This window comes from Silene latifolia, chromosome X, assembly GCF_048544455.1.
Source record: "Silene latifolia isolate original U9 population chromosome X, ASM4854445v1, whole genome shotgun sequence".
Taxonomy (NCBI): Eukaryota; Viridiplantae; Streptophyta; class Magnoliopsida; order Caryophyllales; family Caryophyllaceae; genus Silene; species Silene latifolia.
In genome coordinates, this window is record NC_133537.1 from 295198933 (window position 1) to 295209351 (window position 10419).

The window sequence follows — 10419 nt, forward strand, 5'->3', positions numbered from 1 at the left end:
TGCACTCAGCATCCCGTTATAATGCTTGTATAATGTTTGTACCATATGTGATCACCATTTCTAAACAAAACCATGACGATTTTTGTAAAATCAAAATCCCTTTTAGAGTGTAAAATTTTCGAAACATAGGCCTAATATTAGCGCAAAACCAGTCAAAACTCTGTCCAAATGTCAAGTCAAACTTCGGGCCTAAAACCCATTTCAAAACTAAATACAAAACAACAAAAAAAAACGAAAAAAAAAAGGTCCGAAAAAAAAAGAAAAAAGAAAAAAGAGAAAAGAGAAAACCAAAAGATTTTTCAAACCATGTAAATGTGAATATGTAAATTCAATTGGGCTAAGTTAGAGTCAAAATTCAAACCGAATATGTCCTAGCCGGAACTCTGTCAAGTTATAAACCCATCTTCCTTTACATTTTGGGTCTTTTCAAAATTCATGTCAAAGTCCTAAGGCGTCACGCCGTCATTTTTGACCCCCTACCCCAATTCAGTTAGGATCTAAACATTTCCACACCTTGACTCACACACTCGAGGCTAACACATCGAGTTTCCAAAATCGGTCTCTTGAATTCTCCTAATGACACGTTCGGGACACACATACCCGAACCTCGAGTCAAGTCTGTCTTAAACACACAAATTAGAATCAACACGTGTCGTCAATCCCGTCAATCCAGTCAACCATATAAATGTCATTTTGTCAAAGTCAACACTCGAGTCTAAAATTAGAGTCAAGCAGCGTGAATTCAAACACGAGAAGTCGCTCACGACATTTCAAGAATTCACAAGTCAAGTCTAGATTTGTCATCTTGTCCCTTCCTTTGTTTGTTGCCTTAGTATGAGTGATCCCATGTCGAATCGAGTGTAATGCGCGTCATTTCTGTCGAGTAGGAATCCAGCAAGTTCTGCCAGTCAGCAAAGTCACGAAGCAGATCAAGCCACAATCACCGTGTCTCTCCAAGATGTTTATGCCATGGTCCTAGGAGTTCCAGCTACAGTGGAAAATTTGAGCATTCGCGTCCTCACCCTCGAGAATGGAATGGTGGAAAAGAACACACCACCTAGAGAAACCTCTAGTCTAGGTCATCCAAAGCTTACCTCTTGTAATAACCGTCGTCCTAGAAAGCCGAAAATAGCTGTAAGGAAACCTGGGAGGCATGAAAGGGTGCTTAACGATTTAGGCATGTCTTATGCCGATGCTTTGAAGAGACTTTCTGCCTAAGGCAAGCTACATCCAATAGGGCCGACTCCGGATCCACCATTAGAGAAACAGGTGAACCTCTGGAGGGCAACAAATACTGCTTATATCACTAAGGTGGAGGCCATGATATTGAAGAGTGTTTTCTCTTGAAACACACCATCCAAGATACGATCGAAGAGGGCAAGGTTCCTAAGCCACCTTCTGTCGGGCAATCCAAGAAAATCGACCCTCTTGGGTCTAATATCATTAAACATGACGAAGAATCATCTCTAGACTATTCTCATCTCCTTGATGCTTATGACGACAGAGATATCAACGTCCTCGAAGACGAAGATATCCAAAGTGGAATGCTCATGCTTTCCATGGCCTTCGACAATAAATTTTCCAAAATAGAAGGAGCCATTGATAATCTAAACTCTCGACTTTCCAACATGGAGAAACAGTTTGCTGAAATGGGTAAGAAGCTTGATGCCCAACCTTTCAAGATGAAAAGTTTCAAGAAAAACCCTCAACCTAATAGTCCTAAAGCAACGAGTGGGCAATCCATTCCTAGTTCTTCTCATCCAAGAATCAAAATCAACAAAGGCAACCTCATGGAGCCTTCGTCAAAGAAACCTAACAACTCTCCAAGATCACTCACAAAGGCTTTCGACAAGAAGGATACACCCCCTGGGAAATTTACCAACATTGGTATTACATACACCGATGCCCTTCATAGACTCATAGAACGACGAATGTTGAAACCTATCGATCCTACACCTGACCCAGAAAAGAAGGCTAAATTCTGGGATGAGAATGTCTACTGCAAGTACCATAGAGGCAAAGGACACGATACTGAGATGTGCTATAAGCTCAAGCATGTGATTCAGGATATGATTGAAAGTGGGAGGTTGTCCCTCTTAACCTTTAACCCACAAGGTAGTTTAGGCAATCCTCATAGATATACCACTTATCAAGAAACGCTTCTTGACTGTTATCCTTCCAGTGTTCCCAACGATGAGGATGAGGTGCTCAAATGGGTGAATTCTCAAAGTCAGATGCCAAAGCCAGTCGCTGGAAGAGAAAATGTTCAAGCATGGGCCGATGATTACGAGTCTGGATCTAAGATCGAGTCAAAGTCCGTGTCCGAGTCCGAGTCCTAGGCTTTCTATCCCATAATTTTGTTCTAGCGTCTTTCTTTACGTATATTTTCATTTCTAGTGACAACCTGGGGGCTGTCCCACGAGTCATGTGTCTTCTCGAGTCTATGTTAAATACCTTCATTATCCATTTCAATAAAAGCACACTTTTCAATCCACATATTCTATCATATCTCTTCTTTTACCCTTTTCCTGTGACAACAAAAATTGGTTTGAGACATTTTTAAAAACAAACGAACAACAATGCATGCCAAGTCAATGTGAGTACACTTAGACGATGTTCCATTCCAAGTTGTAGAGGATCCGAAACTCCGTGTTTTTTTTCTTACCTTCCATGTCTGGCAATAGAAACCTCACTATAACCCCAGTTTAGAACGAGCCTATCTCAAGAGATTTTAGGACGAATCCAGACCATCTCCCTTGTTAACGATCTATGACGGAAGGCAAGCCCATTCCCCACAATAAACAACCTGTGTTACTAAAGACCAACCCATTTCACACCAAAGGTGCTAGTCTGACTCAAATACATGGTAGCAAACAAATCCAAGACGATACAAGCCATGATCAAAGACAAAGGCTCAATCAATAGAAATGACCAAGATCAATATCCAAGGCCGCAGTTATACCCGTAATCCAAGACAAAAGAATCAAAAGAACAAGGTTTAATCAAGCAAGTCATTATCTAAAGTCAAAGTTATCTTTAAAAGATTGAATAAAGAATCCGAGCAAAAGCCGAGATATATTCTAGGCCAAGAATCCGAATCTGAATCAAGAACAAGTCTGAAGTCAAATACAGAATACTGTTGAAGTCTATATAAACATCAAGACGTCGATGAAGATGGTCTGCTAGCACCCTCATTTAGCCTTTCATACATCACACACCCTAAGTCCTTCTCGAGACCGTTACAGGGAGATAGTTAGGAATTTTGAGAATCCTCTCAAGCTTGCCAAGTATACCCATCCTTTAGGGCCAAGACATGGAAGCTTGAACCCACATCATTTTAACCTACCTTTATGTGCTCAGGCTACATCAAGCCAAGAGACTCCATTTCCAAGCCATATTACAAGCCGTAATCCCATCAAGCCTTAACTCCACAAAATCAAGCTCCAGAGATTTGCTCATCGAAGCCTCTTATTTCCGAGCTCCACATTCCAAATATCCAATCCAGTTTTACCTTGACCCAGACACGGAGTCTTCGAATACTTTGCTACCTAGGACGGGACATACCCATACCATCCTTAGGGTCCACTTTCGAGTACACTCACATGACAAGGAAATTTTTACAAAATTAGTTATACCTCTTTGGTCTATGATCAGAGGGAGTTATCTCAAATCAATTCTTTGAGTCACCAAAGGAATATTAACCTTGTGACCCCTGCACTTTAAGGTCCTGACAACATAAGCTTAGGCACACACTTGAACTACGATCTGGTTTGATTTCACCTTTTCACGTGAATACGTAGGCAGTCCTCATGGACACAACCATCCCAACTTTCAACCTCAACTATCAACCATCCCAATTTTCAACCTTCCAACCTCAATTAACATCCCTTCCATAACCAACACCTCTTTACTGGGGGCTCCTTCTTGTCGCCCAGTCTCTTTTTTGTTACCAAATTCCAGAGTCACCTTCTCATCCTGGGGGCTTCTTTTCCGAGATGCCACCCTTCTTTTTTTCTCCTCTCTAATTTAAGTCTAGCTAGTGCTCGGTCTGGACAATGGCAAGGTCTTAGATCTATTCTCCAAGTCATCGTGCCTCAAGAGGGGTCTCTTTTACAGCAAACGGTGGTGAAAGAAGTCCTAGTAGACAGCTGATCCATGGCTCATGCCTTGCCTTTATATGTCCCCATCATTCTTGCGATTCTTCTACCTTTGGAACTGATACGCATTGTCACCCACACTCGGCTAGGGGTTGCGCATACTTAGGCAAAGTTATCCGTGCGTCGTGTTAGAGTCATCCCTTTGTCGCGTCAGTCAAACTTAAGTCTATATTTCACGTCCGTATAAGGTCTGCGTCCGCGCAAGTCCTATGTCTAAAGCCCATTGAATATGCATAATGCATTACAAACGACAAATTTCTTTAAGCAAGTTTTAAAAAGAAACAAGTTTCGTAAAGCCCATGTGCTTCCTCCTTCAAGATCCATGTGCTAATTGTTTATGTGCTTATATTCTATGTGCTATTTTTCTACTAGATTGCATTCTTGTGTGGCCACTAACCATGCATGTAAGTGTCAGAAGTTGATTCAACCTCAAGACTTCGCTTGCATCAATGAGCGAATATTCTTTGACAAGTGTTTTGACATACCTCAATTATGTTCCCCCAGCGAGAGTTCCGGACAACCAATTGTTCCTCTTAAGAAGTGGAGATCAACCTCGATTATGTTCCCCCAGCGAGAGTTCCGGACAGCCAATCGTCCCTCTCAACACGTGGAGTTCATCATCAATCTCAAGATTTTTGCCGGAGTTCGCTTGAAGACCGACACGAGCAGATTCCACCCAGCAATTTCTATCGACGTCCTCCTACCCTCAACATTTTTGTTTCCTCACGGAGTTCAACAAAGCTGTCGTTCTCTAGAAGTTCCCAAACCAGCGCTCCTTCCTTAGGTTCGTAAACCCAAAGTTAGGATTCTTACCCCTAGATTCTTAGATCCCTAAATGGCTTCCTTTAGGTTCATAAGCCTTTAAGCTCCCACACCAACATCCTTAGGTCCATAAACCCATAAATCCTTTTGGAGTTCTCATACCTCAAAAAGCTCATACCGCACGCGTTTAAAACAAGAATTACTAACCCAGTAGTTCCTAAACTTAACCCTAGGATCCCCATTCCTTTTAGGTTCATAAGCCTTTAAGTTCCCATACCAGCCGTGCTTTTAGGTTCGTACACCCAGGTTCATACGTCTAACTCTTTAGGTTCCCAAACTCCCTAGAGTTCATACACTTCTACCCTTAGAATCATATTCCTTTAGGATCACCTTTTCCCTTTAGGATCATATTCCTTTAGGATCAGCTTTTCCCTTTAGGATCATAATCCTTTAAGATCCCCTTTTCCCTTAAGGATCATATTCCTTTAGGATCACCTTTTCCCTTTAGGATCATAATCCTTTAGGATCACCTTTTATTAGAGTTCCTACACCTAAACCTTGGTTACCCCTTATGTTGAACTTATATTTGGCCTCCTTCCCGTCGATGTTTTCCTTTAGGGCCCCACACCCTAGCACAATCCTTACATAACTTTTAGGTCTTAACCTTAGCTCCTACGCTTAACCTTAGCTCCTATGCACTTCCAGAAGCATCTCGAGAAAGGAATCTCAGGTATGGTCTCTTCTTATGGCTGGCGAGCCTCCTTACGTAGTCTAATGGACTTTAAACGACCCTCCCCGATAGTCGACAGACTCTAAAATGTTCCCGACGACAAGTCCTTGGCTCAGACCCCTTGAGCCGCCTCGCGTCGCCATAGTCGTCAGGTTGTAATCTTCGATTGACCTGATGGCTATACTTTGACTTTTGCCTTGTCCAAACCTCAGTCAAAGTGGGGGCTCTGTAGATACCTCATTTCTGCACCTCCCGCAAGCCACCCGGTGATGATTGGGCCGCATGTTTGGTACGCGGAACGATTTATGAGATTTCGTAAGTTTATCATCAAGTGATAGCTCAAATACTTGTGTCTACCCCTTTGTTGTCATCTAGGTGTCTTTACGGTCGTTTTGGCAGTAATTAGAGTACATTTGGAGTCCGGGTCAAAAACCGTCTTCATTTCCTAAAACCGTCAAATCCCGAGTCAAAGCAATGTGCTTGTCTAACTAATTTTAGGATGTCATAAAATGTTGAGATTATATCTCATTTTGAGTCTCATGTCACTTCATTAGGCTAAACAAAAACTTTACATTACAAAATGTGCATTTCATTTAGTTAAAATGACAACCCGAACTTTAGGCCCATTTTACGAGGTGATAACGAGTTTTTTGGGTCAGGTCTATTTCACAGAAAGTTTTAGAACTTTCTTTTAGCTTTCCAACGCCACAAAAATCACCTTATTCTGAGTCTTGTAGAGAAAGTTATGCCTAAAATACGACAGGCTGTCAAACGCGTTTTCTCGCGCAGGAGGAGACCGCTGGGGAAAGGACGCAGCAAGTGCTGGGCCTCTTCCAAGGGACGCAGCACTTGCTGCGCCTTTTCCTCAAGGTTTTCTTTTTGTCCAAGTTTCCGTGTTTAACCTAAGTCGGTTGTTTCCGGATCTTTCTCTCCTTTCCTAAACCCTAATTCCGTAATTAGTATAAATAAAGACCTTCGGTCTCACATATTTCTCACGCGAATGCCCGCCCTTCTCTTCTCCCTTTGCATTCTAAGACCACGTTCTTACTTTTTGGCGTCTACGTGCTTGAACTCTCGACCACGTAAGCTCGGATCTTTCTGAGTACCAGCCTCATTTTGCATGACTGACCAATTTGACCAACTCCACAATTAATCAACATTAATCAATCTGTTTAATTTCTCCTAGAGGGCACTTTCGTCGTACATTCGAGTCGAGCATCACTAAACGTTAACTTAGTTCATCTCGTTTCGTCAAACATGTAATTCTGAGGGTGTAAATCCCTATTTTATTATTGTTCTTTATTTATTGTAATCATTAATGTAAGATTTATGTCGAAAACACGCTTAAAATCGATTTGTAACACCTTGTTTTAAACCTTTTTTACGGATTAACATGAGACAAACGTCGAGAAAGGACGCAGCAATTGTTGCGCCTCTTCGAAGGGACACAGCACCTGCTGCGCCTCTTCCTGAGGCTGCCGCAGTTCCTACTTCCTTTCTTCTTCCTTCGTCTTTTGTTCGTCTGTTTGTTTTGTTTTCAATTGTTCGTGTTCATTAACACGATAATTCTAGTATAATATCTTTAACATGTAAATCATCAATATTTAATTCATCTTTCAAAATCCCGACTTAAATCCCTTAAAATTCATATTTGCGGGTTTTCGTCATAAAATCAATTCGGGTTTTTAGAGGTTTGATTCATCAATATTGAGTCTCTGAAATTCATTCATTAATATATTTTCATCTGGTTTTTATCATTGTCATCATTAGTTCGTCATTAATAACATAATTAATTTGATTAGTTTGTTCATTTGTATCATTAATCCCATAATTAACCTTTTTAATTGATTTGTCCTAATTAATTTTTATCCGTCTTTTATTGTTTCTATGACCAATTCATATGTAAACAATATATTAATCACTTCCATCCGAGTCAAATAATATAATCAAGCATTTAAAATCACCAATGAATATTAACGATTTGCAATTCCGGCTTCACAGCCAGAACTGAGCTCAGGAACAGACGTAGCGTCTGCCGCGCCTCTTCCAAAGGACGCAGCTCTGTTGCGCCTGTTCCGGGTTGAGTTCTGTCTCTGAACTCCCGTTTCTGCCTTGACCTAGTTTATTCGTTTACGTATTTAATTTAACTATTACTCGTATTTTCACCTGATAATCTGTTTGTTAATTTGTTTTCCTTTTCTTTTCTCAAACCATCCGTTTTAAATGTTTTTTCGACGTAAATCAATTAATCAATTGTAATTATTGTAATTTTAATTATTGCATTTATTTATTTATCGTATTGTATGATTATTTACTTGCTCTCACATGTAATTAATTTTAAATCATGTTTCGACCTAATGAGTGCTAAATTACGTGTTTACCGACTTAGTTAATTCTCACATGTTAGGATTAATTTATTGGATGTTGCATTGCATGCATATAATCGACAACATATCGAGTATAGACGATCTTCCCTAATCATTAGTAGAGGCCGCTATCGAGGCGGGCGGGATTAGGTGTTCTATCAAAAGAGCTTCCTAATACGTACCCTCACCCCTTACTCCACATCCGTCTTCATTGGTATCCACGAGAGTCATTCTAGACATAGAATGCTAAGGGTAAGGAGTGCTTAATGTTCATGTCATTACTTTGTGTCTTGACATGACACGAGGTATTCGAACGGTTTCCAATTTTCCACAATAAATTAGTGGCGACTCCACAAATGCAAACAAACAAAGAGGAACAGCTTGCTTCGCTTTTCGCCCCCGTGGGCCCGCGTCCACAAGTGCTCTATGGGTGTCTGATTCCTATTTGCAATGGAGGAAAGCTACCACTCCGGAGGAGCGCGAGAGATTGAGGAAGCGCGAGCCTGTTGACTACAAGGTTCGTGATGTAGAAAAGGAGAAAGAGAAGCACCTGACTGAGGGAGAGGAAGAAGCCGGGTTTCGAGTTGTTCATCCTTCGAAGAAACCGAAGACTTCTCCTGCCGTGGAAAAGGTGGTTGACAAGAATGGCAAGGCAAGACCACGAGAGAGACCGTTGGTGATTAGGTCTAAAGTGGCGCAAGAGCGTCCGACTCGAGGTCGAGACAAGAAACATGATAAAAATGACAAAGGCAAAGGGAAAATGGAAGAATAGCCTGAGTCTTTATGATTAATTATTATTGTTATTATTGTTTGTAATAAGAAGGTGAGGTTTTTAGAATCCTAGCCTATATTTTATTTTAGCTTTTTTTTATTATGTAGCGTATTATTTATTAAAAGAAATGAAATAAAAGAGGTTGATTGGTTATGAAACCGTTTGGGACTTTCTATTATTATTCCTGTCGAATTCCAAATGCATATGCAAATGTCCTTCTATTTACATTTAAATTAATGGGTTGTATCCTGTGAAGGATTGCCTATGTATTCATTTTAAAAAAATGAAATCAAACCCTTGCGCGTAGTTCAAGTAAATGTAAAAGAATAATTGTTCTAAGTAAGAGCTTGTAGTGAACTAGAAAATAAGCATGAGCTTTTTACTTACCCCTAAAGTGCAATTCAATTTATTTGATGATATGAGGATGACAAATTGTCAAAATGCAAGAGCAAGGTGACGTTAGCTTTATTTAGCTTGGCCAGGGGCCGTTTATATTCCGTGCAACAAGAGCGACACGTGAGGTTACGCGAGGCGCGTTTTGTTCCTATTCTAGGCATAGTAACGTTTCAATTGGTCGAGGTTTGTCCGGTTGGCAAATTCATTCCCATCTAAGTCTGTGATCCTAACCGCACCCCCTGGAAGTATGGACTTGACTAGAAATGGTCCGGCCCAGTTGGGTTTAAATTTCCCTCGTGGATCGACAGGTAAAAGAGCTCTAATTGATTTGAGGACCAAGTCTCCTTCTTTGATGTTCCTTGGCTTAACCCTTTTGTTGAAGGCTCGTTTGATACGTGCCAGATATGTTTGCACGTTATATAATGCGCGCAATCTTCATTCATCCAGGAGGACGAGTTCTTCATACCTATCCCTCTTCCAATCGGCTTCCGGGATTTGACTTTCGAGTACAATACGCAAGGATGGTATTTCGAGCTTGACTGGTTGCCCGACTTCCATGCTGTAGGTCAAATAGAAAGGGGTTGCCCCAGTGAGCGTCCTAACAGATGTGCGATATCCCCATAAGGCAAATGGTATCTTGCTTGGCCAATCTCGATAGTTGTCAATCATTTCCTTGAGGATTGTGACAATGTTCTTGTTTGCCGCCTCTACCGCGCCATTAGTTTGTGGTCTGTATGGCGAGGAGTGGTGATGGTTGATTTTGTACTTGGCTAGCAATTGCTCAGTCTCATCCTGGAAATGTGACCCATTGTCACTAATGATCTCATGTGGGCAACCGTATCGACAGACGATGTTGGTTTGTATGAACTTTGCCACGTTCTTGGCTGTGAGACTAGTGTAGGAAGCCGCTTCTACCCATTTGGTGAAATAATCTATTGCCACTAAAATGAAACAGTGACCTCCTGTTCCGGCTGGAGTGATCTTTCCGATGATGTTAATTCCCCAAGCAGAAAAAGGCCAAGGAGATGTCAATGTATAGAGTAATGAAGGAGGGACATGTTGCACATTCCCGAAAATTTGGCAGTTATGACAATGTCTAACATACTTGATGCAATCGGATTCCATTGTGGTCCAATAGTACCCCAAACGTGTTATTTTCTTTGCCATCATTGGTCCACTCATGTAAGGGCCACATTCTCCATCATGGACTTCTTCCATCACTTTCCGTGCCTGTGA